At 33.9% G+C, this 26839-nt stretch overlaps 28 non-coding genes across 28 annotated transcripts; all 28 read left to right on the forward strand.

Moving 5' to 3' along the window:
* The first annotated feature begins 615 nt into the window (after positions 1-615).
* Positions 616-687, forward strand: TRNAP-UGG (transfer RNA proline (anticodon UGG)). The gene has a single exon. It is a non-coding gene; the product is annotated as a tRNA-Pro (tRNA).
* A 794-nt stretch (positions 688-1481) lies between these two features.
* On the forward strand, positions 1482-1553 carry TRNAP-UGG (transfer RNA proline (anticodon UGG)). Its single transcript has one exon. It is a non-coding gene; the product is annotated as a tRNA-Pro (tRNA).
* Positions 1554-2343: 790 nt separating this feature from the next.
* TRNAP-UGG (transfer RNA proline (anticodon UGG)) lies at positions 2344-2415 on the forward strand. The gene has a single exon. It is a non-coding gene; the product is annotated as a tRNA-Pro (tRNA).
* Positions 2416-3209: 794 nt separating this feature from the next.
* TRNAP-UGG (transfer RNA proline (anticodon UGG)) lies at positions 3210-3281 on the forward strand. Its single transcript has one exon. It is a non-coding gene; the product is annotated as a tRNA-Pro (tRNA).
* Positions 3282-4070: 789 nt separating this feature from the next.
* On the forward strand, positions 4071-4142 carry TRNAP-UGG (transfer RNA proline (anticodon UGG)). The gene has a single exon. It is a non-coding gene; the product is annotated as a tRNA-Pro (tRNA).
* Positions 4143-4936: 794 nt separating this feature from the next.
* On the forward strand, positions 4937-5008 carry TRNAP-UGG (transfer RNA proline (anticodon UGG)). Its single transcript has one exon. It is a non-coding gene; the product is annotated as a tRNA-Pro (tRNA).
* Positions 5009-6658: 1650 nt separating this feature from the next.
* On the forward strand, positions 6659-6730 carry TRNAP-UGG (transfer RNA proline (anticodon UGG)). The gene has a single exon. It is a non-coding gene; the product is annotated as a tRNA-Pro (tRNA).
* Positions 6731-7520: 790 nt separating this feature from the next.
* Positions 7521-7592, forward strand: TRNAP-UGG (transfer RNA proline (anticodon UGG)). Its single transcript has one exon. It is a non-coding gene; the product is annotated as a tRNA-Pro (tRNA).
* Positions 7593-9250: 1658 nt separating this feature from the next.
* On the forward strand, positions 9251-9322 carry TRNAP-UGG (transfer RNA proline (anticodon UGG)). The gene has a single exon. It is a non-coding gene; the product is annotated as a tRNA-Pro (tRNA).
* Positions 9323-10973: 1651 nt separating this feature from the next.
* Positions 10974-11045, forward strand: TRNAP-UGG (transfer RNA proline (anticodon UGG)). The gene has a single exon. It is a non-coding gene; the product is annotated as a tRNA-Pro (tRNA).
* A 794-nt stretch (positions 11046-11839) lies between these two features.
* Positions 11840-11911, forward strand: TRNAP-UGG (transfer RNA proline (anticodon UGG)). The gene has a single exon. It is a non-coding gene; the product is annotated as a tRNA-Pro (tRNA).
* A 789-nt stretch (positions 11912-12700) lies between these two features.
* On the forward strand, positions 12701-12772 carry TRNAP-UGG (transfer RNA proline (anticodon UGG)). Its single transcript has one exon. It is a non-coding gene; the product is annotated as a tRNA-Pro (tRNA).
* A 790-nt stretch (positions 12773-13562) lies between these two features.
* Positions 13563-13634, forward strand: TRNAP-UGG (transfer RNA proline (anticodon UGG)). Its single transcript has one exon. It is a non-coding gene; the product is annotated as a tRNA-Pro (tRNA).
* A 794-nt stretch (positions 13635-14428) lies between these two features.
* On the forward strand, positions 14429-14500 carry TRNAP-UGG (transfer RNA proline (anticodon UGG)). Its single transcript has one exon. It is a non-coding gene; the product is annotated as a tRNA-Pro (tRNA).
* Positions 14501-15289: 789 nt separating this feature from the next.
* On the forward strand, positions 15290-15361 carry TRNAP-UGG (transfer RNA proline (anticodon UGG)). The gene has a single exon. It is a non-coding gene; the product is annotated as a tRNA-Pro (tRNA).
* A 789-nt stretch (positions 15362-16150) lies between these two features.
* Positions 16151-16222, forward strand: TRNAP-UGG (transfer RNA proline (anticodon UGG)). Its single transcript has one exon. It is a non-coding gene; the product is annotated as a tRNA-Pro (tRNA).
* A 790-nt stretch (positions 16223-17012) lies between these two features.
* Positions 17013-17084, forward strand: TRNAP-UGG (transfer RNA proline (anticodon UGG)). The gene has a single exon. It is a non-coding gene; the product is annotated as a tRNA-Pro (tRNA).
* A 794-nt stretch (positions 17085-17878) lies between these two features.
* Positions 17879-17950, forward strand: TRNAP-UGG (transfer RNA proline (anticodon UGG)). The gene has a single exon. It is a non-coding gene; the product is annotated as a tRNA-Pro (tRNA).
* A 789-nt stretch (positions 17951-18739) lies between these two features.
* On the forward strand, positions 18740-18811 carry TRNAP-UGG (transfer RNA proline (anticodon UGG)). The gene has a single exon. It is a non-coding gene; the product is annotated as a tRNA-Pro (tRNA).
* Positions 18812-19605: 794 nt separating this feature from the next.
* TRNAP-UGG (transfer RNA proline (anticodon UGG)) lies at positions 19606-19677 on the forward strand. The gene has a single exon. It is a non-coding gene; the product is annotated as a tRNA-Pro (tRNA).
* A 789-nt stretch (positions 19678-20466) lies between these two features.
* On the forward strand, positions 20467-20538 carry TRNAP-UGG (transfer RNA proline (anticodon UGG)). The gene has a single exon. It is a non-coding gene; the product is annotated as a tRNA-Pro (tRNA).
* Positions 20539-21332: 794 nt separating this feature from the next.
* Positions 21333-21404, forward strand: TRNAP-UGG (transfer RNA proline (anticodon UGG)). The gene has a single exon. It is a non-coding gene; the product is annotated as a tRNA-Pro (tRNA).
* Positions 21405-22193: 789 nt separating this feature from the next.
* Positions 22194-22265, forward strand: TRNAP-UGG (transfer RNA proline (anticodon UGG)). Its single transcript has one exon. It is a non-coding gene; the product is annotated as a tRNA-Pro (tRNA).
* Positions 22266-23059: 794 nt separating this feature from the next.
* Positions 23060-23131, forward strand: TRNAP-UGG (transfer RNA proline (anticodon UGG)). The gene has a single exon. It is a non-coding gene; the product is annotated as a tRNA-Pro (tRNA).
* Positions 23132-23920: 789 nt separating this feature from the next.
* On the forward strand, positions 23921-23992 carry TRNAP-UGG (transfer RNA proline (anticodon UGG)). The gene has a single exon. It is a non-coding gene; the product is annotated as a tRNA-Pro (tRNA).
* A 794-nt stretch (positions 23993-24786) lies between these two features.
* Positions 24787-24858, forward strand: TRNAP-UGG (transfer RNA proline (anticodon UGG)). Its single transcript has one exon. It is a non-coding gene; the product is annotated as a tRNA-Pro (tRNA).
* Positions 24859-25647: 789 nt separating this feature from the next.
* Positions 25648-25719, forward strand: TRNAP-UGG (transfer RNA proline (anticodon UGG)). The gene has a single exon. It is a non-coding gene; the product is annotated as a tRNA-Pro (tRNA).
* A 790-nt stretch (positions 25720-26509) lies between these two features.
* Positions 26510-26581, forward strand: TRNAP-UGG (transfer RNA proline (anticodon UGG)). Its single transcript has one exon. It is a non-coding gene; the product is annotated as a tRNA-Pro (tRNA).
* Positions 26582-26839: the final 258 nt, after the last annotated feature.

The raw sequence follows: 26839 nt of genomic DNA on the forward strand, positions 1-26839 counted from the left end.
CCCTGGTACAAAATCCGGATGAGCCCATCTTTTACAGGTATATACTTATGCATACTTAGTAAAATGTCAAGCATTTGGTGGTATATTGGGTAAACTATAGATTCCATTTTGTCTAAGTAACCTTGAGTGGCTTAAAAGTCTCATTTTGACAAACAAAAAACTGTCAAAATGAAATTACAGGTTTTTCTCTTACCTTTCTTTTGTCTAAGTAACCCTGAGTGGCTTAAAAGAATAGTCTCATTATGACTAACAAAAAGATCAACAATAAATTGCAGGTGTTTATTTTGTCTTTCTTCTGGGTCTGCATGCTTGAGTTGCACACAGTATGTGACAAGTCTTAGGTTCCAATTATCAAAAAAGTCCAAACTCTATTGGGACCTCTAAATCTTGGCACTGCACATTTTAAATATGCATACTTGGATAACAAGTAACCTTAAGTTATTATTTTCGCAATACTACATACACATTTTTTTGTTTTAAGTTGTTATTTTTAAAATGTTACATCTTCATTTAAATTAAATTGTGTGTTTGCTCCAGCTTTTTGCATTTTTTCTTAAATAATTTGAGTTTTACTTTAAAAATGGTAAAATCTGAATGAAAAGCCATTACGCAGTTGGCTCGTTGGTCTAGGGGTATGATTCTCGCTTTGGGTGCGAGAGATCCTGGGTTCAAATCCCAGACGAGCCCATGTTTTCATGTACTTTTATAGTCCTTAATATCTGATAGTATTTAATAGCATTTTAAAATACTCACTAATGTATACAAACAGGTTTACTTACAATTTCATTAACATACATAAAAAAGACATGCACAGTGGGCTCGTTGGTCAAGGGGTATAATTCTTGCTTAGGGTGCGAGAGATCCCTGGTACAAATCCCGGATGAGCCCATCTTTTACAGGCATATACTTATGCATACTTAGTAAGATGTCAAGCATTTGGTGGTATATTGGGTAAACTATAGATTCCATTTTGTCTAAGGTACCTTGAGTGGCTTAAAAGTCTCATTTTGACAAACAAAAAACTGTCAAAATGAAATTACAGGTTTTTCTCTTACCTTTCTTTTGTCTAAGTAACCCTGAGTGGCTTAAAAGAATAGTCTCATTATGACTAACAAAAAGATCAACAATAAATTGCAGGTGTTTATTTTGTCTTTCTTCTGGGTCTGCATACTTGAGTTGCACACAGTATGTGACAAGTCTTTGGTCCAACTATCAAAAAAGTCCAAACTCTATTGGGACCTCCAAATCTTGGCACTGCACATTTTAAATATGCATACTTGGATAACAAGTAACCTTAAGTTATTATTTTCGCAATACTACATACACATTTTTTTGTTTTAAGTTGTTATGTTATTTTTAAAATGTTACATCTTCATTTAAATGAAATTGTGTGTTTGCTCCAGCTTTTTGCATTTTTTCTTAAATAATTTGAGTTTTACTTTAAAAATGGTAAAATCTGAATGAGAAGCCATTACGCAGTTGGCTCGTTGGTCTAGGGGTATGAATTTCGCTTTGGGTGCGAGAGGTCTCGGGTTCAAATCCCGGACGAGCCTATGTTTTCATGTACTTTTATAGTCCTTAATATCTGATAGTATTTAATAGCATTTTAAAATACTCACTAATGTATACAAACAGGTTTACTTACAATTTCATTAATATACATAAAAAAGACATGCACAGTGGGCTCGTTGGTCAAGGGGTATAATTCTTGCTTAGGGTGCGAGAGATCCCTGGTACAAATCCCGGATGAGCCCATCTTTTACAGGTATATACTTATGCATACTTAGTAAAATGTCAAGCATTTGGTGGTATATTGGGTAAACTATAGATTCCATTTTGTCTAAGTAACCTTGAGTGGCTTAAAAGTCTCATTTTGACAAACAAAAAACTGTCAAAATGAAATTACAGGTTTTTCTCTTACCTTTCTTTTGTCTAAGTAACCCTGAGTGGCTTAAAAGAATAGTCTCATTATGACTAACAAAAAGATCAACAATAAATTGCAGGTGTTTATTTTGTCTTTCTTCTGGGTCTGCATGCTTGAGTTGCACACAGTATGTGACAAGTCTTAGGTTCCAACTATCAAAAAAGTCCAAACTCTATTGGGACCTCTAAATCTTGGCACTGCACATTTTAAATATGCATACTTGGATAACAAGTAACCTTAAGTTATTATTTTCGCAATACTACATACACATTTTTTTGTTTTAAGTTGTTATTTTTAAAATGTTACATCTTCATTTAAATGAAATTGTGTGTTTGCTCCAGCTTTTTGCATTTTTTCTTAAATAATTTGAGTTTTACTTTAAAAATGGTAAAATCTGAATGAAAAGCCATTATGCAGTTGGCTCGTTGGTCTAGGGGTATGATTCTCGCTTTGGGTGCGAGAGGTCCCGGGTTCAAATCCCAGACGAGCCCATGTTTTCATGTACTTTTATAGTCCTTAATATCTGATAGTATTTAATAGCATTTTAAAATACTCACTAATGTATACAAACAGGTTTACTTACAATTTCATTAATATACATAAAAAAGACATGCACAGTGGGCTCGTTGGTCAAGGGGTATAATTCTTGCTTAGGGTGCGAGAGATCCCTGGTTCAAATCCCGGATGAGCCCATCTTTTACAGGCATATACTTATGCAAACTTAGTAAAATGTCAAGCATTTGGTGGTATATTGGGTAAACTATAGATTCCATTTTGTCTAAGTAACCTTGAGTGGCTATAAAGTCTTATTTTGACAAACAAAAAACTGTCAAAATGAAATTACAGGTTTTTCTCTTACCTTTCTTTTGTCTAAGTAACCCTGAGTGGCTTAAAAGAATAGTCTCATTATGACTAACAAAAAGATCAACAATAGATTGCAGGTGTTTATTTTGTCTTTCTTCTGGGTCTGCATGCTTGAGTTGCAAACAGTATGTGACAAGTCTTAGGTTCCAACTATCAAAAAAGTCCAAACTCTATTGGGACCTCTAAATCTTGGCACTGCACATTTTAAATATGCATACTTGGATAGCAAGTAACCTTAAGTTATTATTTTCGCAATACTACATACACATTTTGTTGTTTTAAGTTGTTATGTTATTTTTAAAAGGTTACATCTTCATTAAATGAAATTGTGTGTTTGCTCCAGCTTTTTGCATTTTTTCTTAAATAATTTGAGTTTTACTTTAAAAATGGTAAAATCTGAATGAGAGTTTATTATGCAGTTGGCTCGTTGGTCTAGGGGTATGATTCTCGCTTTGGGTGCGAGAGGTCCCGGGTTCAAATCCCGGACGAGCCCATGGTTTCATATACTTTTATAGTCCTTAATATCTGATAGTATTTAATAGCATTTTAAAATACTCACTAATGTATACAAACAGGTTTACTTACAATTTCATTAATATACATAAAAAAGACATGCACAGTGGGATCGTTGGTCAAGGGGTATAATTCTTGCTTAGGGTGCGAGAGATCCCTGGTACAAATCCCGGATGAGCCCATCTTTTACAGGTATAAACTTATGCATACTTAGTAAAATGTCAAGCATTTGGTGGTATATTGGGTAAACTATAGATTCCATTTTGTCTAAGTAACCTTGAGTGGCTTAAAAGTCTCATTTTGACAAACAAAAAACTGTCAAAATGAAATTACAGGTTTTTCTCTTACCTTTCTTTTGTCTAAGTAACCCTGAGTGGCTTAAAAGAATAGTCTCATTATGACTAACAAAGAGATCAACAATAAATTGCAGGTGTTTATTTTGTCTTTCTTCTGGGTCTGCATGCTTGAGTTGCACACAGTATGTGACAAGTCTTAGGTTCCAACTATCAAAAAAGTCCAAACTCTATTGGGACCTCTAAATCTTGGCACTGCACATTTTAAATATGCATACTTGGATAACAAGTAACCTTAAGTTATTATTTTCGCAATACTACATACACATTTTTTTGTTTTAAGTTGTTATTTTTAAAATGTTACATCTTCATTAAATGAAATTGTGTGTTTGCTCCAGCTTTTTGCATTTTTTCTTAAATAATTTGAGTTTTACTTTAAAAATGGTAAAATCTGAATGAGAGTTTATTATGCAGTTGGCTCGTTGGTCTAGGGGTATGATTCTCGCTTTGGGTGCGAGAGGTCTCGGGTTCAAATCCCGGACGAGCCTATGGTTTCATATACTTTTATAGTCCTTAATATCTGATAGTATTTAATAGCATTTTAAAATACTCACTAATGTATACAAACAGGTTTACTTACAATTTCATTAATATACATAAAAAAGACATGCACAGTGGGATCGTTGGTCAAGGGGTATAATTCTTGCTTAGGGTGCGAGAGATCCCTGGTACAAATCCCGGATGAGCCCATCTTTTACAGGTATAAACTTATGCATACTTAGTAAAATGTCAAGCATTTGGTGGTATATTGGGTAAACTATAGATTCCATTTTGTCTAAGTAACCTTGAGTGGCTTAAAAGTCTCATTTTGACAAACAAAAAACTGTCAAAATGAAATTACAGGTTTTTCTCTTACCTTTCTTTTGTCTAAGTAACCCTGAGTGGCTTAAAAGAATAGTCTCATTATGACTAACAAAGAGATCAACAATAAATTGCAGGTGTTTATTTTGTCTTTCTTCTGGGTCTGCATGCTTGAGTTGCAAACAGTATGTGACAAGTCTTAGGTTCCAACTATCAAAAAAGTCCAAACTCTATTGGGACCTCTAAATCTTGGCACTGCACATTTTAAATATGCATACTTGGATAGCAAGTAACCTTAAGTTATTATTTTCGCAATACTACATACACATTTTGTTGTTTTAAGTTGTTATGTTATTTTTAAAAGGTTACATCTTCATTAAATGAAATTGTGTGTTTGCTCCAGCTTTTTGCATTTTTTCTTAAATAATTTGAGTTTTACTTTAAAAATGGTAAAATCTGAATGAGAGTTTATTATGCAGTTGGCTCGTTGGTCTAGGGGTATGATTCTCGCTTTGGGTGCGAGAGGTCCCGGGTTCAAATCCCGGACGAGCCCATGGTTTCATATACTTTTATAGTCCTTAATATCTGATAGTATTTAATAGCATTTTAAAATACTCACTAATGTATACAAACAGGTTTACTTACAATTTCATTAATATACATAAAAAAGACATGCACAGTGGGATCGTTGGTCAAGGGGTATAATTCTTGCTTAGGGTGCGAGAGATCCCTGGTACAAATCCCGGATGAGCCCATCTTTTACAGGTATAAACTTATGCATACTTAGTAAAATGTCAAGCATTTGGTGGTATATTGGGTAAACTATAGATTCCATTTTGTCTAAGTAACCTTGAGTGGCTTAAAAGTCTCATTTTGACAAACAAAAAACTGTCAAAATGAAATTACAGGTTTTTCTCTTACCTTTCTTTTGTCTAAGTAACCCTGAGTGGCTTAAAAGAATAGTCTCATTATGACTAACAAAGAGATCAACAATAAATTGCAGGTGTTTATTTTGTCTTTCTTCTGGGTCTGCATGCTTGAGTTGCACACAGTATGTGACAAGTCTTAGGTTCCAACTATCAAAAAAGTCCAAACTCTATTGGGACCTCTAAATCTTGGCACTGCACATTTTAAATATGCATACTTGGATAACAAGTAACCTTAAGTTATTATTTTCGCAATACTACATACACATTTTTTTGTTTTAAGTTGTTATTTTTAAAATGTTACATCTTCATTAAATGAAATTGTGTGTTTGCTCCAGCTTTTTGCATTTTTTCTTAAATAATTTGAGTTTTACTTTAAAAATGGTAAAATCTGAATGAAAAGCCATTACGCAGTTGGCTTGTTGGTCTAGGGGTATGATTCTCGCTTTGGGTGTGGGAGGTCCCGGGTTCAAATCCCAGACGAGCCCATGTTTTCATGTACTTTTATAGTCCTTAATATCTGATAGTATTTAATAGCATTTTAAAATACTCACTAATGTATACAAACAGGTTTACTTACAATTTCATTAATATACATAAAAAAGACATGCACAGTGGGCTCCTTGGTCAAGGGGTATAATTCTTGCTTAGGGTGCGAGAGATCCCTGGTACAAATCCCGGATGAGCCCATCTTTTACAGGTATATACTTATGCATACTTAGTAAAATGTCAAGCATTTGGTGGTATATTGGGTAAACTATAGATTCCATTTTGTCTAAGTAACCTTGAGTGGCTTAAAAGTCTCATTTTGACAAACAAAAAACTGTCAAAATGAAATTACAGGTTTTTCTCTTACCTTTCTTTTGTCTAAGTAACCCTGAGTGGCTTAAAAGAATAGTCTCATTATGACTAACAAAAAGATCAACAATAAATTGCAGGTGTTTATTTTGTCTTTCTTCTGGGTCTGCATGCTTGAGTTGCACACAGTATGTGACAAGTCTTTGGTCCAACTATCAAAAAAGTCCAAACTCTATTGGGACCTCCAAATCTTGGCACTGCACATTTTAAATATGCATACTTGGATAACAAGTAACCTTAAGTTATTATTTTCGCAATACTACATACACATTTTTTTGTTTTAAGTTGTTATTTTTAAAATGTTACATCTTCATTTAAATGAAATTGTGTGTTTGCTCCAGCTTTTTGCATTTTTTCTTAAATAATTTGAGTTTTACTTTAAAAATGGTAAAATCTGAATGAGAAGCCATTACGCAGTTGGCTCGTTGGTCTAGGGGTATGATTCTCGCTTTGGGTGCGAGAGGTCTCGGGTTCAAATCCCGGACGAGCCTATGTTTTCATGTACTTTTATAGTCCTTAATATCTGATAGTATTTAATAGCATTTTAAAATACTCACTAATGTATACAAACAGGTTTACTTACAATTTCATTAATATACATAAAAAAGACATGCACAGTGGGCTCCTTGGTCAAGGGGTATAATTCTTGCTTAGGGTGCGAGAGATCCCTGGTACAAATCCCGGATGAGCCCATCTTTTACAGGTATATACTTATGCATACTTAGTAAAATGTCAAGCATTTGGTGGTATATTGGGTAAACTATAGATTCCATTTTGTCTAAGTAACCTTGAGTGGCTTAAAAGTCTCATTTTGACAAACAAAAAACTGTCAAAATGAAATTACAGGTTTTTCTCTTACCTTTCTTTTGTCTAAGTAACCCTGAGTGGCTTAAAAGAATAGTCTCATTATGACTAACAAAAAGATCAACAATAAATTGCAGGTGTTTATTTTGTCTTTCTTCTGGGTCTGCATGCTTGAGTTGCACACAGTATGTGACAAGTCTTAGGTTCCAACTATCAAAAAAGTCCAAACTCTATTGGGACCTCTAAATCTTGGCACTGCACATTTTAAATATGCATACTTGGATAACAAGTAACCTTAAGTTATTATTTTCGCAATACTACATACACATTTTTTTGTTTTAAGTTGTTATTTTTAAAATGTTACATCTTCATTTAAATGAAATTGTGTGTTTGCTCCAGCTTTTTGCATTTTTTCTTAAATAATTTGAGTTTTACTTTAAAAATGGTAAAATCTGAATGAGAGTTTATTATGCAGTTGGCTCGTTGGTCTAGGGGTATGATTCTCGCTTTGGGTGCGAGAGGTCCCGGGTTCAAATCCCGGACGAGCCCATGGTTTCATATACTTTTATAGTCCTTAATATCTGATAGTATTTAATAGCATTTTAAAATACTCACTAATGTATACAAACAGGTTTACTTACAATTTCATTAATATACATAAAAAAGACATGCACAGTGGGATCGTTGGTCAAGGGGTATAATTCTTGCTTAGGGTGCGAGAGATCCCTGGTACAAATCCCGGATGAGCCCATCTTTTACAGGTATAAACTTATGCATACTTAGTAAAATGTCAAGCATTTGGTGGTATATTGGGTAAACTATAGATTCCATTTTGTCTAAGTAACCTTGAGTGGCTTAAAAGTCTCATTTTGACAAACAAAAAACTGTCAAAATGAAATTACAGGTTTTCTCTTACCTTTCTTTTGTCTAAGTAACCCTGAGTGGCTTAAAAGAATAGTCTCATTATGACTAACAAAAAGATCAACAATAAATTGCAGGTGTTTATTTTGTCTTTCTTCTGGGTCTGCATGCTTGAGTTGCACACAGTATGTGACAAGTCTTAGGTTCCAACTATCAAAAAGGTCCAAACTCTATTGGGACCTCTAAATCTTGGCACTGCACATTTTAAATATGCATACTTGGATGACAAGTAACCTTAAGTTATTATTTTCACAATACTACGTACACATTTTTTGTTTTAAGTTGTTATGTTATTTTTAAAATGTTACATCTTCATTAAATGAAATTGTGTGTTTGCTCCAGCTTTTTGCATTTTTTCTTAAATAATTTGAGTTTTACTTTAAAAATGGTAAAATCTGAATGAAAAGCCATTATGCAGTTGGCTCGTTGGACTAGGGGTATGATTCTCGCTTTGGGTGTGGGAGGTCCCGGGTTCAAATCCCGGACGAGCCCATGTTTTCATGTACTTTTATAGTCCTTAATATCTGACAGTATTTAATAGCATTTTAAAATACTCACTAATGTATACAAACAGGTTTACTTGCAATTTCATTACTATACATAAAAAAGACATGCACAGTGGGCTCGTTGGTCAAGGGGTATAATTCTTGCTTAGGGTGCGAGAGATCCCTGGTACAAATCCCGGATGAGCCCATCTTTTACAGGCATATACTTATGCAAACTTAATAAAATGTCAAGCATTTGGTGGTATATTGGGTACACTATAGATTCCATTTTGTCTAAGTAACCTTGAGTGGCTATAAAGTCTCATTTTGACAAACAAAAAACTGTCAAAATGAAATTACAGGTTTTTCTCTTACCTTTCTTTTGTCTAAGTAACCCTGAGTGGCTTAAAAGAATAGTCTCATTATGACTAACAAAAAGATCAACAATAAATTGCAGGTGTTTATTTTGTCTTTCTTCTGGGTCTGCATGCTTGAGTTGCACACAGTATGTGACAAGTCTTAGGTTCCAACTATCAAAAAAGTCCAAACTCTATTGGGACCTCTAAATCTTGGCACTGCACATTTTAAATATGCATACTTGGATAGCAAGTAACCTTAAGTTATTATTTTCGCAATACTACATACACATTTTTTTGTTTTAAGTTGTTATGTTATTTTTAAAACGTTACATCTTCATTAAATGAAATTGTGTGTTTGCTCCAGCTTTTTGCATTTTTTCTTAAATAATTTGAGTTTTACTTTAAAAATGGTAAAATCTGAATGAGAGTTTATTATGCAGTTGGCTCGTTGGTCTAGGGGTATGATTCTCGCTTTGGGTGCGAGAGGTCCCGGGTTCAAATCCCGGACGAGCCCATGGTTTCATATACTTTTATAGTCCTTAATATCTGATAGTATTTAATAGCATTTTAAAATACTCACTAATGTATACAAACAGGTTTACTTACAATTTCATTAATATACATAAAAAAGACATGCACAGTGGGATCGTTGGTCAAGGGGTATAATTCTTGCTTAGGGTGCGAGAGATCCCTGGTACAAATCCCGGATGAGCCCATCTTTTACAGGTATAAACTTATGCATACTTAGTAAAATGTCAAGCATTTGGTGGTATATTGGGTAAACTATAGATTCCATTTTGTCTAAGTAACCTTGAGTGGCTTAAAAGTCTCATTTTGACAAACAAAAAACTGTCAAAATGAAATTACAGGTTTTTCTCTTACCTTTCTTTTGTCTAAGTAACCCTGAGTGGCTTAAAAGAATAGTCTCATTATGACTAACAAAAAGATCAACAATAAATTGCAGGTGTTTATTTTGTCTTTCTTCTGGGTCTGCATGCTTGAGTTGCACACAGTATGTGACAAGTCTTAGGTTCTAATTATCAAAAAAGTCCAAACTTTATTGGGACCTCTAAATCTTGGCACTGCACATTTTAAATATGCATACTTGGATAACAAGTAACCTTAAGTTATTATTTTCGCAATACTACATACACATTTTTTTGTTTTAAGTTGTTATTTTTAAAATGTTACATCTTCATTAAATGAAATTGTGTGTTTGCTCCAGCTTTTTGCATTTTTTCTTAAATAATTTGAGTTTTACTTTAAAAATGGTAAAATCTGAATGAAAAGCCATTACGCAGTTGGCTCGTTGGTCTAGGGGTATGATTCTCGCTTTGGGTATGGGAGGTCCCGGGTTCAAATCCCAGACGAGCCCATGTTTTCATGTACTTTTATAGTCCTTAATATCTGATAGTATTTAATAGCATTTTAAAATACTCACTAATGTATACAAACAGGTTTACTTACAATTTCATTACTATACATAAAAAAGACATGCACAGTGGGCTCGTTGGTCAAGGGGTATAATTCTTGCTTAGGGTGCGAGAGATCCCTGGTACAAATCCCGGATGAGCCCATCTTTTACAGGCATATACTTATGCAAACTTAGTAAAATGTCAAGCATTTGGTGGTATATTGGGTACACTATAGATTCCATTTTGTCTAAGTAACCTTGAGTGGCTATAAAGTCTCATTTTGACAAACAAAAAACTGTCAAAATGAAATTACAGGTTTTTCTCTTACCTTTCTTTTGTCTAAGTAACCCTGAGTGGCTTAAAAGAATAGTCTCATTATGACTAACAAAAAGATCAACAATAAATTGCAGGTGTTTATTTTGTCTTTCTTCTGGGTCTGCATGCTTGAGTTGCACACAGTATGTGACAAGTCTTAGGTTCCAATTATCAAAAAAGTCCAAACTTTATTAGGACCTCTAAATCTTGGCACTGCACATTTTAAATATGCATACTTGGATAACAAGTAACCTTAAGTTATTATTTTCGCAATACTACATACACATTTTTTTGTTTTAAGTTGTTATTTTTAAAATGTTACATCTTCATTTAAATGAAATTGTGTGTTTGCTCCAGCTTTTTGCATTTTTTCTTAAATAATTTGAGTTTTACTTTAAAAATGGTAAAATCTGAATGAAAAGCCATTACACAGTTGGCTGGTTGGTCTAGGGGTATGATTCTCGCTTTGGGTGCGAGAGGTCCCGGGTTCAAATCCCAGACGAGCCCATGTTTTCATGTACTTTTATAGTCCTTAATATCTGATAGTATTTAATAGCATTTTAAAATACTCACTAATGTATACAAACAGGTTTACTTGCAATTTCATTACTATACATAAAAAAGACATGCACAGTGGGCTCGTTGGTCAAGGGGTATAATTCTTGCTTAGGGTGCGAGAGATCCCTGGTACAAATCCCGGATGAGCCCATCTTTTACAGGCATATACTTATGCAAACTTAATAAAATGTCAAGCATTTGGTGGTATATTGGGTACACTATAGATTCCATTTTGTCTAAGTAACCTTGAGTGGCTATAAAGTCTCATTTTGACAAACAAAAAACTGTCAAAATGAAATTACAGGTTTTTCTCTTACCTTTCTTTTGTCTAAGTAACCCTGAGTGGCTTAAAAGAATAGTCTCATTATGACTAACAAAAAGATCAACAATAAATTGCAGGTGTTTATTTTGTCTTTCTTCTGGGTCTGCATGCTTGAGTTGCACACAGTATGTGACAAGTCTTAGGTTCCAACTATCAAAAAAGTCCAAACTCTATTGGGACCTCTAAATCTTGGCACTGCACATTTTAAATATGCATACTTGGATAGCAAGTAACCTTAAGTTATTATTTTCGCAATACTACATACACATTTTGTTGTTTTAAGTTGTTATGTTATTTTTAAAATGTTACATCTTCATTAAATGAAATTGTGTGTTTGCTCCAGCTTTTTGCATTTTTTCTTAAATAATTTGAGTTTTACTTTAAAAATGGTAAAATCGGAATGAGAGTTTATTATGCAGTTGGCTCGTTGGTCTAGGGGTATGATTCTCGCTTTGGGTGCGAGAGGTCCCGGGTTCAAATCCTGGACGAGCCCATGGTTTCATATACTTTTATAGTCCTTAATATCTGATAGTATTTAATAGCATTTTAAAATACTCACTAATGTATACAAACAGGTTTACTTACAATTTCATTAATATACATAAAAAAGACATGCACAGTGGGATCGTTGGTCAAGGGGTATAATTCTTGCTTAGGGTGCGAGAGATCCCTGGTACAAATCCCGGATGAGCCCATCTTTTACAGGTATAAACTTATGCATACTTAGTAAAATGTCAAGCATTTGGTGGTATATTGGGTAAACTATAGATTCCATTTTGTCTAAGTAACCTTGAGTGGCTTAAAAGTCTCATTTTGACAAACAAAAAACTGTCAAAATGAAATTACAGGTTTTTCTCTTACCTTTCTTTTGTCTAAGTAACCCTGAGTGGCTTAAAAGAATAGTCTCATTATGACTAACAAAAAGATCAACAATAAATTGCAGGTGTTTATTTTGTCTTTCTTCTGGGTCTGCATGCTTGAGTTGCACACAGTATGTGACAAGTCTTAGGTTCTAATTATCAAAAAAGTCCAAACTTTATTGGGACCTCTAAATCTTGGCACTGCACATTTTAAATATGCATACTTGGATAACAAGTAACCTTAAGTTATTATTTTCGCAATACTACATACACATTTTTTTGTTTTAAGTTGTTATTTTTAAAATGTTACATCTTCATTAAATGAAATTGTGTGTTTGCTCCAGCTTTTTGCATTTTTTCTTAAATAATTTGAGTTTTACTTTAAAAATGGTAAAATCTGAATGAAAAGCCATTACGCAGTTGGCTCGTTGGTCTAGGGGTATGATTCTCGCTTTGGGTGTGGGAGGTCCCGGGTTCAAATCCCGGACGAGCCCATGTTTTCATGTACTTTTATAGTCCTTAATATCTGATAGTATTTAATAGCATTTTAAAATACTCACTAATGTATACAAACAGGTTTACTTACAATTTCATTACTATACATAAAAAAGACATGCACAGTGGGCTCGTTGGTCAAGGGGTATAATTCTTGCTTAGGGTGCGAGAGATCCCTGGTACAAATCCCGGATGAGCCCATCTTTTACAGGCATATACTTATGCAAACTTAGTAAAATGTCAAGCATTTGGTGGTATATTGGGTACACTATAGATTCCATTTTGTCTAAGTAACCTTGAGTGGCTATAAAGTCTCATTTTGACAAACAAAAAACTGTCAAAATGAAATTACAGGTTTTTCTCTTACCTTTCTTTTGTCTAAGTAACCCTGAGTGGCTTAAAAGAATAGTCTCATTATGACTAACAAAAAGATCAACAATAAATTGCAGGTGTTTATTTTGTCTTTCTTCTGGGTCTGCATGCTTGAGTTGCACACAGTATGTGACAAGTCTTAGGTTCCAATTATCAAAAAAGTCCAAACTTTATTAGGACCTCTAAATCTTGGCACTGCACATTTTAAATATGCATACTTGGATAACAAGTAACCTTAAGTTATTATTTTCGCAATACTACATACACATTTTTTTGTTTTAAGTTGTTATTTTTAAAATGTTACATCTTCATTTAAATGAAATTGTGTATTTGCTCCAGCTTTTTGCATTTTTTCTTAAATAATTTGAGTTTTACTTTAAAAATGGTAAAATCTGAATGAAAAGCCATTACACAGTTGGCTGGTTGGTCTAGGGGTATGATTCTCGCTTTGGGTGCGAGAGGTCCCGGGTTCAAATCCCAGACGAGCCCATGTTTTCATGTACTTTTATAGTCCTTAATATCTGATAGTATTTAATAGCATTTTAAAATACTCACTAATGTATACAAACAGGTTTACTTGCAATTTCATTACTATACATAAAAAAGACATGCACAGTGGGCTCGTTGGTCAAGGGGTATAATTCTTGCTTAGGGTGCGAGAGATCCCTGGTACAAATCCCGGATGAGCCCATCTTTTACAGGCATATACTTATGCAAACTTAATAAAATGTCAAGCATTTGGTGGTATATTGGGTACACTATAGATTCCATTTTGTCTAAGTAACCTTGAGTGGCTATAAAGTCTCATTTTGACAAACAAAAAACTGTCAAAATGAAATTACAGGTTTTTCTCTTACCTTTCTTTTGTCTAAGTAACCCTGAGTGGCTTAAAAGAATAGTCTCATTATGACTAACAAAAAGATCAACAATAAATTGCAGGTGTTTACTTTGTCTTTCTTCTGGGTCTGCATGCTTGAGTTGCTCACAGTATGTGACAAGTCTTAGGTTCCAACTATCAAAAAAGTCCAAACTCTATTGGGACCTCTAAATCTTGGCACTGCACATTTTAAATATGCATACTTGGATAGCAAGTAACCTTAAGTTATTATTTTCGCAATACTACATACACATTTTGTTGTTTTAAGTTGTTATGTTATTTTTAAAATGTTACATCTTCATTAAATGAAATTGTGTGTTTGCTCCAGCTTTTTGCATTTTTTCTTAAATAATTTGAGTTTTACTTTAAAAATGGTAAAATCTGAATGAGAGTTTATTATGCAGTTGGCTCGTTGGTCTAGGGGTATGATTCTCGCTTTGGGTGCGAGAGGTCCCGGGTTCAAAACCCGGACGAGCCCATGGTTTCATATACTTTTATAGTCCTTAATATCTGATAGTATTTAATAGCATTTTAAAATACTCACTAATGTATACAAACAGGTTTACTTACAATTTCATTAATATACATAAAAAAGACATGCACAGTGGGATCGTTGGTCAAGGGGTATAATTCTTGCTTAGGGTGCGAGAGATCCCTGGTACAAATCCCGGATGAGCCCATCTTTTACAGGTATAAACTTATGCATACTTAGTAAAATGTCAAGCATTTGGTGGTATATTGGGTAAACTATAGATTCCATTTTGTCTAAGTAACCTTGAGTGGCTTAAAAGTCTCATTTTGACAAACAAAAAACTGTCAAAATGAAATTACAGGTTTTTCTCTTACCTTTCTTTTGTCTAAGTAACCCTGAGTGGCTTAAAAGAATAGTCTCATTATGACTAACAAAAAGATCAACAATAAATTGCAGGTGTTTATTTTGTCTTTCTTCTGGGTCTGCATGCTTGAGTTGCACACAGTATGTGACAAGTCTTAGGTTCTAATTATCAAAAAAGTCCAAACTTTATTGGGACCTCTAAATCTTGGCACTGCACATTTTAAATATGCATACTTGGATAACAAGTAACCTTAAGTTATTATTTTCGCAATACTACATACACATTTTTTTGTTTTAAGTTGTTATTTTTAAAATGTTACATCTTCATTAAATGAAATTGTGTGTTTGCTCCAGCTTTTTGCATTTTTTCTTAAATAATTTGAGTTTTACTTTAAAAATGGTAAAATCTGAATGAAAAGCCATTACGCAGTTGGCTCGTTGGTCTAGGGGTATGATTCTCGCTTTGGGTGTGGGAGGTCCCGGGTTCAAATCCTGGACGAGCCCATGTTTTCATGTACTTTTATAGTCCTTAATATCTGATAGTATTTAATAGCATTTTAAAATACTCACTAATGTATACAAACAGGTTTACTTACAATTTCATTACTATACATAAAAAAGACATGCACAGTGGGCTCGTTGGTCAAGGGGTATAATTCTTGCTTAGAGTGCGAGAGATCCCTGGTACAAATCCCGGATGAGCCCATCTTTTACAGGCATATACTAATGCAAACTTAGTAAAATGTCAAGCATTTGGTGGTATATTGGGTACACTATAGATTCCATTTTGTCTAAGTAACCTTGAGTGGCTATAAAGTCTCATTTTGACAAACAAAAAACTGTCAAAATGAAATTACAGGTTTTTCTCTAACCTTTCTTTTGTCTAAGTAACCCTGAGTGGCTTAAAAGAATAGTCTCATTATGACTAACAAAAAGATCAACAATAAATTGCAGGTGTTTATTTTGTCTTTCTTCTGGGTCTGCATGCTTGAGTTGCACACAGTATGTGACAAGTCTTAGGTTCTAATTATCAAAAAAGTCCAAACTTTATTGGGACCTCTAAATCTTGGCACTGCACATTTTAAATATGCATACTTGGATAACAAGTAACCTTAAGTTATTATTTTCGCAATACTACATACACATTTTTTTGTTTTAAGTTGTTATTTTTAAAATGTTACATCTTCATTAAATGAAATTGTGTGTTTGCTCCAGCTTTTTGCATTTTTTCTTAAATAATTTGAGTTTTACTTTAAAAATGGTAAAATCTGAATGAAAAGCCATTACGCAGTTGGCTCGTTGGTCTAGGGGTATGATTCTCGCTTTGGGTGTGGGAGGTCCCGGGTTCAAATCCCGGACGAGCCCATGTTTTCATGTACTTTTATAGTCCTTAATATCTGATAGTATTTAATAGCATTTTAAAATACTCACTAATGTATACAAACAGGTGTACTTACAATTTCATTACTATACATAAAAAAGACATGCACAGTGGGCTCGTTGGTCAATGGGTATAATTCTTGCTTAGGGTGCGAGAGATCCCTGGTACAAATCCCGGATGAGCCCATCTTTTACAGGTATATACTTATGCATACTTAGTAAAATGTCAAGCATTTGGTGGTATATTGGGTAAACTATAGATTCCATTTTGTCTAAGGTACCTTGAGTGGCTTAAAAGTCTCATTTTGACAAACAAAAAACTGTCAAAATGAAATTACAGGTTTTTCTCTTACCTTTCTTTTGTCTAAGTAACCCTGAGTGGCTTAAAAGAATAGTCTCATTATGACTAACAAAAAGATCAACAATAAATTGCAGGTGTTTATTTTGTCTTTCTTCTGGGTCTGCATGCTTGAGTTGCACACAGTATGTGACAAGTCTTAGGTTCCAATTATCAAAAAAGTCCAAACTTTATTAGGACCTCTAAATCTTGGCACTGCACATTTTAAATATGCATACTTGGATAACAAGTAACCTTAAGTTATTATTTTCGCAATACTACATACACATTTTTTTGTTTTAAGTTGTTATTTTTAAAATGTTACATCTTCATTTAAATTAAATTGTGTGTTTGCTCCAGCTTTTTGCATTTTTTCTTAAATAATTTGAGTTTTACTTTAAAAATGGTAAAATCTGAATGAAAAGCAATTACGCAGTTGGCTCGTTGGTCTAGGGGTATGATTCTCGCTTTGGGTGCGAGAGGTCCCGGGTTCAAATCCCAGACGAGCCCATGTTTTCATGTACTTTTATAGTCCTTAATATCTGATAGTATTTAATAGCATTTTAAAATACTCACTAATGTATACAAACAGGTTTACTTACAATTTCATTACTATACATAAAAAAGACATGCACAGTGGGCTCGTTGGTCAAGGGGTATAATTCTTGCTTAGGGTGCGAGAGATCCCTGGTACAAATCCCGGATGAGCCCATCTTTTACAGGCATATACTTATGCAAACTTAATAAAATGTCAAGCATTTGGTGGTATATTGGGTACACTATAGATTCCATTTTGTCTAAGTAACCTTGAGTGGCTATAAAGTCTCATTTTGACAAACAAAAAACTGTCAAAATGAAATTACAGGTTTTTCTCTTACCTTTCTTTTGTCTAAGTAACCCTGAGTGGCTTAAAAGAATAGTCTCATTATGACTAACAAAAAGATCAACAATAAATTGCAGGTGTTTATTTTGTCTTTCTTCTGGGTCTGCATGCTTGAGTTGCACACAGTATGTGACAAGTCTTAGGTTCCAACTATCAAAAAAGTCCAAACTCTATTGGGACCTCTAAATCTTGGCACAGCACATTTTAAATATGCATACTTGGATAGCAAGTAACCTTAAGTTATTATTTTTGCAATACTACATACACATTTTGTTGTTTTAAGTTGTTATGTTATTTTTAAAAGGTTACATCTTCATTAAATGAAATTGTGTGTTTGCTCCAGCTTTTTGCATTTTTTCTTAAATAATTTGAGTTTTACTTTAAAAATGGTAAAATCTGAATGAGAGTTTATTATGCAGATGGCTCGTTGGTCTAGGGGTGTGATTCTCGCTTTGGGTGCGAGAGGTCCCGGGTTCAAATCCCGGACGAGCCCATGGTTTCATATACTTTTATAGTCCTTAATATCTGATAGTATTTAATAGCATTTTAAAATACTCACTAATGTATACAAACAGGTTTACTTACAATTTCATTAATATACATAAAAAAGACATGCACAGTGGGATCGTTGGTCAAGGGGTATAATTCTTGCTTAGGGTGCGAGAGATCCCTGGTACAAATCCCGGATGAGCCCATCTTTTACAGGTATAAACTTATGCATACTTAGTAAAATGTCAAGCATTTGGTGGTATATTGGGTAAACTATAGATTCCATTTTGTCTAAGTAACCTTGAGTGGCTTAAAAGTCTCATTTTGACAAACAAAAAACTGTCAAAATGAAATTACAGGTTTTTCTCTTACCTTTCTTTTGTCTAAGTAACCCTGAGTGGCTTAAAAGAATAGTCTCATTATGACTAACAAAAAGATCAACAATAAATTGCAGGTGTTTATTTTGTCTTTCTTCTGGGTCTGCATGCTTGAGTTGCACACAGTATGTGACAAGTCTTAGGTTCTAATTATCAAAAAAGTCCAAACTTTATTGGGACCTCTAAATCTTGGCACTGCACATTTTAAATATGCATACTTGGATAACAAGTAACCTTAAGTTATTATTTTCGCAATACTACATACACATTTTTTTGTTTTAAGTTGTTATTTTTAAAATGTTACATCTTCATTAAATGAAATTGTGTGTTTGCTCCAGCTTTTTGCATTTTTTCTTAAATAATTTGAGTTTTACTTTAAAAATGGTAAAATCTGAATGAAAAGCCATTACGCAGTTGGCTCGTTGGTCTAGGGGTATGATTCTCGCTTTGGGTGTGGGAGGTCCCGGGTTCAAATCCCGGACGAGCCCATGTTTTCATGTACTTTTACAGTCCTTAATATCTGATAGTATTTAATAGCATTTTAAAATACTCACTAATGTATACAAACAGGTTTACTTACAATTTCATTACTATACATAAAAAAGACATGCACAGTGGGCTCGTTGGTCAAGGGGTATAATTCTTGCTTAGGGTGCGAGAGATCCCTGGTACAAATCCCGGATGAGCCCATCTTTTACAGGCATATACTTATGCAAACTTAGTAAAATGTCAAGCATTTGGTGGTATATTGGGTACACTATAGATTCCATTTTGTCTAAGTAACCTTGAGTGGCTATAAAGTCTCATTTTGACAAACAAAAAACTGTCAAAATGAAATTACAGGTTTTTCTCTTACCTTTCTTTTGTCTAAGTAACCCTGAGTGGCTTAAAAGAATAGTCTCATTATGACTAACAAAAAGATCAACAATAAATTGCAGGTGTTTATTTTGTCTTTCTTCTGGGTCTGCATGCTTGAGTTGCAAACAGTATGTGACAAGTCTTAGGTTCCAACTATCAAAAAAGTCCAAACTCTATTGGGACCTCTAAATCTTGGCACTGCACATTTTAAATATGCATACTTGGATAGCAAGTAACCTTAAGTTATTATTTTCGCAATACTACATACACATTTTGTTGTTTTAGGTTGTTATGTTATTTTTAAAAGGTTACATCTTCATTAAATGAAATTGTGTGTTTGCTCCAGCTTTTTGCATTTTTTCTTAAATAATTTGAGTTTTACTTTAAAAATGGTAAAATCTGAATGAGAGTTTATTATGCAGTTGGCTCGTTGGTCTAGGGGTATGATTCTCGCTTTGGGTGCGAGAGGTCCCGGGTTCAAATCCAGGACGAGCCCATGGTTTCATATACTTTTATAGTCCTTAATATCTGATAGTATTTAATAGCATTTTAAAATACTCACTAATGTATACAAACAGGTTTACTTACAATTTCATTAATATACATAAAAAAGACATGCACAGTGGGATCGTTGGTCAAGGGGTATAATTCTTGCTTAGGGTGCGAGAGATCCCTGGTACAAATCCCGGATGAGCCCATCTTTTACAGGTATAAACTTATGCATACTTAGTAAAATGTCAAGCATTTGGTGGTATATTGGGTAAACTATAGATTCCATTTTGTCTAAGTAACCTTGAGTGGCTTAAAAGTCTCATTTTGACAAACAAAAAACTGTCAAAATGAAATTACAGGTTTTTCTCTTACCTTTCTTTTGTCTAAGTAACCCTGAGTGGCTTAAAAGAATAGTCTCATTATGACTAACAAAAAGATCAACAATAAATTGCAGGTGTTTATTTTGTCTTTCTTCTGGGTCTGCATGCTTGAGTTGCACACAGTATGTGACAAGTCTTAGGTTCTAATTATCAAAAAAGTCCAAACTTTATTGGGACCTCTAAATCTTGGCACTGCACATTTTAAATATGCATACTTGGATAACAAGTAACCTTAAGTTATTATTTTCGCAATACTACATACACATTTTTTTGTTTTAAGTTGTTATTTTTAAAATGTTACATCTTCATTAAATGAAATTGTGTGTTTGCTCCAGCTTTTTGCATTTTTTCTTAAATAATTTGAGTTTTACTTTAAAAATGGTAAAATCTGAATGAAAAGCCATTACGCAGTTGGCTCGTTGGTCTAGGGGTATGATTCTCGCTTTGGGTGTGGGAGGTCCCGGGTTCAAATCCCGCACGAGCCCATGTTTTCATGTACTTTTATAGTCCTTAATATCTGATAGTATTTAATAGCATTTTAAAATACTCACTAATGTATACAAACAGGTTTACTTACAATTTCATTACTATACATAAAAAAGACATGCACAGTGGGCTCGTTGGTCAAGGGGTATAATTCTTGCTTAGGGTGCGAGAGATCCCTGGTACAAATCCCGGATGAGCCCATCTTTTACAGGTATATACTTATGCATACTTAGTAAAATGTCAAGCATTTGGTGGTATATTGGGTACACTATAGATTCCATTTTGTCTAAGTAACCTTGAGTGGCTATAAAGTCTCATTTTGACAAACAAAAAACTGTCAAAATGAAATTACAGGTTTTTCTCTTACCTTTCTTTTGTCTAAGTAACCCTGAGTGGCTTAAAAGAATAGTCTCATTATGACTAACAAAAAGATCAACAATAAATTGCAGGTGTTTATTTTGTCTTTCTTCTGGGTCTGCATGCTTGAGTTGCACACAGTATGTGACAAGTCTTAGGTTCCAACTATCAAAAAAGTCCAAACTCTATTGGGACCTCTAAATCTTGGCACTGCACATTTTAAATATGCATACTTGGATAGCAAGTAACCTTAAGTTATTATTTTCGCAATACTACATACACATTTTGTTGTTTTAAGTTGTTATGTTATTTTTAAAACGTTACATCTTCATTAAATGAAATTGTGTGTTTGCTCCAGCTTTTTGCATTTTTTCTTAAATAATTTGAGTTTTACTTTAAAAATTGTAAAATCTGAATGAGAGATTATTATGCAGTTGGCTCGTTGGTCTAGGGGTATGATTCTCGCTTTGGGTGCGAGAGGTCCCGGGTTCAAATCCCGGACGAGCCCATGGTTTCATATACTTTTATAGTCCTTAATATCTGATAGTATTTAATAGCATTTTAAAATACTCACTAATGTATACAAACAGGTTTACTTACAATTTCATTAATATACATAAAAAAGACATGCACAGTGGGATCGTTGGTCAAGGGGTATAATTCTTGCTTAGGGTGCGAGAGATCCCTGGTACAAATCCCGGATGAGCCCATCTTTTACAGGTATAAACTTATGCATACTTAGTAAAATGTCAAGCATTTGGTGGTATATTGGGTAAACTATAGATTCCATTTTGTCTAAGTAACCTTGAGTGGCTTAAAAGTCTCATTTTGACAAACAAAAAACTGTCAAAATGAAATTACAGGTTTTTCTCTTACCTTTCTTTTGTCTAAGTAACCCTGAGTGGCTTAAAAGAATAGTCTCATTATGACTAACAAAAAGATCAACAATAAATTGCAGGTGTTTATTTTGTCTTTCTTCTGGGTCTGCATGCTTGAGTTGCACACAGTATGTGACAAGTCTTAGGTTCTAATTATCAAAAAAGTCCAAACTTTATTGGGACCTCTAAATCTTGGCACTGCACATTTTAAATATGCATACTTGGATAACAAGTAACCTTAAGTTATTATTTTCGCAATACTACATACACATTTTTTTGTTTTAAGTTGTTATTTTTAAAATGTTACATCTTCATTAAATGAAATTGTGTGTTTGCTCCAGCTTTTTGCATTTTTTCTTAAATAATTTGAGTTTTACTTTAAAAATGGTAAAATCTGAATGAAAAGCCATTACGCAGTTAGCTCGTTGGTCTAGGGGTATGATTCTCGCTTTGGGTGTGGGAGGTCCCGGGTTCAAATCCCGGACGAGCCCATGTTTTCATGTACTTTTACAGTCCTTAATATCTGATAGTATTTAATAGCATTTTAAAATACTCACTAATGTATACAAACAGGTTTACTTACAATTTCATTACTATACATAAAAAAGACATGCACAGTGGGCTCGTTGGTCAAGGGGTATAATTCTTGCTTAGGGTGCGAGAGATCCCTGGTACAAATCCCGGATGAGCCCATCTTTTACAGGCATATACTTATGCAAACTTAGTAAAATGTCAAGCATTTGGTGGTATATTGGGTACACTATAGATTCCATTTTGTCTAAGTAACCTTGAGTGGCTATAAAGTCTCATTTTGACAAACAAAAAACTGTCAAAATGAAATTACAGGTTTTTCTCTTACCTTTCTTTTGTCTAAGTAACCCTGAGTGGCTTAAAAGAATAGTCTCATTATGACTAACAAAAAGATCAACAATAAATTGCAGGTGTTTATTTTGTCTTTCTTCTGGGTCTGCATGCTTGAGTTGCAAACAGTATGTGACAAGTCTTAGGTTCCAACTATCAAAAAAGTCCAAACTCTATTGGGACCTCTAAATCTTGGCACTGCACATTTTAAATATGCATACTTGGATAGCAAGTAACCTTAAGTTATTATTTTCGCAATACTACATACACATTTTGTTGTTTTAGGTTGTTATGTTATTTTTAAAAGGTTACATCTTCATTAAATGAAATTGTGTGTTTGCTCCAGCTTTTTGCATTTTTTCTTAAATAATTTGAGTTTTACTTTAAAAATGGTAAAATCTGAATGAGAGTTTATTATGCAGTTGGCTCGTTGGTCTAGGGGTATGATTCTCGCTTTGGGTGCGAGAGGTCCCGGGTTCAAATCCCGGACGAGCCCATGGTTTCATATACTTTTATAGTCCTTAATATCTGATAGTATTTAATAGCATTTTAAAATACTCACTAATGTATACAAACAGGTTTACTTACAATTTCATTAATATACATAAAAAAGACATGCACAGTGGGATCGTTGGTCAAGGGGTATAATTCTTGCTTAGGGTGCGAGAGATCCCTGGTACAAATCCCGGATGAGCCCATCTTTTACAGGTATAAACTTATGCATACTTAGTAAAATGTCAAGCATTTGGTGGTATATTGGGTAAACTATAGATTCCATTTTGTCTAAGTAACCTTGAGTGGCTTAAAAGTCTCATTTTGACAAACAAAAAACTGTCAAAATGAAATTACAGGTTTTTCTCTTACCTTTCTTTTGTCTAAGTAACCCTGAGTGGCTTAAAAGAATAGTCTCATTATGACTAACAAAAAGATCAACAATAAATTGCAGGTGTTTATTTTGTCTTTCTTCTGGGTCTGCATGCTTGAGTTGCACACAGTATGTGACAAGTCTTAGGTTCTAATTATCAAAAAAGTCCAAACTTTATTGGGACCTCTAAATCTTGGCACTGCACATTTTAAATATGCATACTTGGATAACAAGTAACCTTAAGTTATTATTTTCGCAATACTACATACACATTTTTTTGTTTTAAGTTGTTATTTTTAAAATGTTACATCTTCATTAAATGAAATTGTGTGTTTGCTCCAGCTTTTTGCATTTTTTCTTAAATAATTTGAGTTTTACTTTAAAAATGGTAAAATCTGAATGAAAAGCCATTACGCAGTTGGCTCGTTGGTCTAGGGGTATGATTCTCGCTTTGGGTGTGGGAGGTCCCGGGTTCAAATCCCGCACGAGCCCATGTTTTCATGTACTTTTATAGTCCTTAATATCTGATAGTATTTAATAGCATTTTAAAATACTCACTAATGTATACAAACAGGTTTACTTACAATTTCATTACTATACATAAAAAAGACATGCACAGTGGGCTCGTTGGTCAAGGGGTATAATTCTTGCTTAGGGTGCGAGAGATCCCTGGTACAAATCCCGGATGAGCCCATCTTTTACAGGTATATACTTATGCATACTTAGTAAAATGTCAAGCATTTGGTGGTATATTGGGTACACTATAGATTCCATTTTGTCTAAGTAACCTTGAGTGGCTATAAAGTCTCATTTTGACAAACAAAAAACTGTCAAAATGAAATTACAGGTTTTTCTCTTACCTTTCTTTTGTCTAAGTAACCCTGAGTGGCTTAAAAGAATAGTCTCATTATGACTAACAAAAAGATCAACAATAAATTGCAGGTGTTTATTTTGTCTTTCTTCTGGGTCTGCATGCTTGAGTTGCACACAGTATGTGACAAGTCTTAGGTTCCAACTATCAAAAAAGTCCAAACTCTATTGGGACCTCTAAATCTTGGCACTGCACATTTTAAATATGCATACTTGGATAGCAAGTAACCTTAAGTTATTATTTTCGCAATACTACATACACATTTTGTTGTTTTAAGTTGTTATGTTATTTTTAAAACGTTACATCTTCATTAAATGAAATTGTGTGTTTGCTCCAGCTTTTTGCATTTTTTCTTAAATAATTTGAGTTTTACTTTAAAAATGGTAAAATCTGAATGAGAGTTTATTATGCAGTTGGCTCGTTGGTCTAGGGGTATGATTCTCGCTTTGGGTGCGAGAGGTCACGGGTTCAAATCCCGGACGAGCCCATGGTTTCATATACTTTTATAGTCCTTAATATCTGATAGTATTTAATAGCATTTTAAAATACTCACTAATGTATACAAACAGGTTTACTTACAATTTCATTAATATACATAAAAAAGACATGCACAGTGGGATCGTTGGTCAAGGGGTATAATTCTTGCTTAGGGTGCGAGAGATCCCTGGTACAAATCCCGGATGAGCCCATCTTTTACAGGTATAAACTTATGCATACTTAGTAAAATGTCAAGCATTTGGTGGTATATTGGGTAAACTATAGATTCCATTTTGTCTAAGTAACCTTGAGTGGCTTAAAAGTCTCATTTTGACAAACAAAAAACTGTCAAAATGAAATTACAGGTTTTTCTCTTACCTTTCTTTTGTCTAAGTAACCCTGAGTGGCTTAAAAGAATAGTCTCATTATGACTAACAAAAAGATCAACAATAAATTGCAGGTGTTTATTTTGTCTTTCTTCTGGGTCTGCATGCTTGAGTTGCACACAGTATGTGACAAGTCTTAGGTTCTAATTATCAAAAAAGTCCAAACTTTATTGGGACCTCTAAATCTTGGCACTGCACATTTTAAATATGCATACTTGGATAACAAGTAACCTTAAGTTATTATTTTCGCAATACTACATACACATTTTTTCGTTTTAAGTTGTTATTTTTAAAATGTTACATCTTCATTAAATGAAATTGTGTGTTTGCTCCAGCTTTTTGCATTTTTTCTTAAATAATTTGAGTTTTACTTTAAAAATGGTAAAATCTGAATGAAAAGCCATTACGCAGTTGGCTCGTTGGTCTAGGGGTATGATTCTCGCTTTGGGTGTGGGAGGTCCCGGGTTCAAATCCCGGACGAGCCCATGTTTTCATGTACTTTTATAGTCCTTAATATCTGATAGTATTTAATAGCATTTTAAAATACTCACTAATGTATACAAACAGGTTTACTTACAATTTCATTACTATACATAAAAAAGACATGCACAGTGGGCTCGTTGGTCAAGGGGTATAATTCTTGCTTAGGGTGCGAGAGATCCCTGGTACAAATCCCGGATGAGCCCATCTTTTACAGGTATATACTTATGCATACTTAGTAAAATGTCAAGCATTTGGTGGTATATTGGGTAAACTATAGATTCCATTTTGTCTAAGGTACCTTGAGTGGCTTAAAAGTCTCATTTTGACAAACAAAAAACTGTCAAAATGAAATTACAGGTTTTTCTCTTACCTTTCTTTTGTCTAAGTAACCCTGAGTGGCTTAAAAGAATAGTCTCATTATGACTAACAAAAAGATCAACAATAAATTGCAGGTGTTTATTTTGTCTTTCTTCTGGGTCTGCATGCTTGAGTTGCACACAGTATGTGACAAGTCTTAGGTTCCAATTATCAAAAAAGTCCAAACTTTATTAGGACCTCTAAATCTTGGCACTGCACATTTTAAATATGCATACTTGGATAACAAGTAACCTTAAGTTATTATTTTCGCAATACTACATACACATTTTTTTGTTTTAAGTTGTTATTTTTAAAATGTTACATCTTCATTTAAATGAAATTGTGTGTTTGCTCCAGCTTTTTGCATTTTTTCTTAAATAATTTGAGTTTTACTTTAAAAATGGTAAAATCTGAATGAAAAGCCATTACACAGTTGGCTGGTTGGTCTAGGGGTATGATTCTCGCTTTGGGTGCGAGAGGTCCCGGGTTCAAATCCCAGACGAGCCCATGTTTTCATGTACTTTTATAGTCCTTAATATCTGATAGTATTTAATAGCATTTTAAAATACTCACTAATGTATACAAACAGGTTTACTTGCAATTTCATTACTATACATAAAAAAGACATGCACAGTGGGCTCGTTGGTCAAGGGGTATAATTCTTGCTTAGGGTGCGAGAGATCCCTGGTACAAATCCCGGATGAGCCCATCTTTTACAGGCATATACTTATGCAAACTTAATAAAATGTCAAGCATTTGGTGGTA

The sequence above is a fragment of the Pseudophryne corroboree genome, chromosome 3 (genome assembly GCF_028390025.1).
Source record: "Pseudophryne corroboree isolate aPseCor3 chromosome 3, aPseCor3.hap2, whole genome shotgun sequence".
Taxonomy (NCBI): Eukaryota; Metazoa; Chordata; class Amphibia; order Anura; family Myobatrachidae; genus Pseudophryne; species Pseudophryne corroboree.